The following is a 1,170-nucleotide window of genomic DNA, read 5'->3' on the forward strand; positions in this document are numbered from 1 at the left end:
GGCCGGTGCACCACGGAGGTCCTTTCCCTCCTTGGTGGCAGCCCTCCTCTCCCCCTCTAACCTATATATACTTGAGGTATTGTGCCTATTGGCTACCCAAGTTTTGGAGCCTCCTCTAGTTCTAGTTTTAGTTGGTCCTAGTTGACTAATTAAAGCTAGACCTGGTTCCTCTAATACTCATAATTAGAAGTCTAGTGTGGTTCTAATCTCCTCCCTCTAATTCTCCAGTGAAGATTAGCTCTGGACGGCGAAGCGCTGGCGGATTGTGAAGAGGCTGTGCATTTGGTCTTCCGTTCAAGTGAATGTTCGAGGACGGTTCGCGGGATCGTCATCAACGGTTCGAGGGACTCCACATACGATCTACTGACTCGTGTACTTCCGCCGGAACTCCGGAGTCGGTAACAGTCGTTGATCCAAACCCTATATGCATCTTCATAATGTTCCTGGGTGATCGTAGGGCGATTTTTTTGTTTTCCACTATGTTTCCCAATAACTTCTTCTTAGATTGTGACCGACTTTGTGATTTCACTGTCTCTTCTATCTTTCCCATTTCTTCATCGCATGGTGATGTTGTTCGCGTGATATGGGGAATTGAGAGCCCCCGATCAAGAGCCGATTTTCCTCCTTACAACGCCATCTAATAAAATTAGGATTAATTAGAATCCTACCCCCACCGATCAAGTTGTTGTATTCTGATTTAGTTGTTGTACATGTAGGGCGTATTCGGTAACTCTACAGTTGGTAGTTCTCCAACTTCGGTCAGTGTCGGTGTCAAAACCGGCGGATCTCGGGTAGGGGGTCTCGAACTGTGCGTCTAGGCGGATGGTAACATGAGACAAGGGACACAATGTTTTACCCAGGTGCGGGCCCTCTTGATGGAGGTAAAACCCTACGTCCTGCTTGATTGATATTGATGATGTGGGTATTACAAGAGTAGATCTACCACGAGATCAAGCAGGCTAAACCCTAGAAGCTAGCCTATGGTATGATTGTTGTTCATCCTACGGACTAAAGCCATCCGGTTTATATAGACACCGGAGAGGGCTAGGGTTACACAGAGTCGGTTACAATGGTAGGAGATCTACATATCTGTATCGCCAAGCTTGCCTCCCACGCCAAGGAAAGTCCCATCCGGACACGGGACGAAGTCTTCAATCTTGTATCTTCATA

This window comes from Triticum dicoccoides, chromosome 3B, assembly GCF_002162155.2.
Source record: "Triticum dicoccoides isolate Atlit2015 ecotype Zavitan chromosome 3B, WEW_v2.0, whole genome shotgun sequence".
NCBI lineage: Eukaryota > Viridiplantae > Streptophyta > Magnoliopsida > Poales > Poaceae > Triticum > Triticum dicoccoides.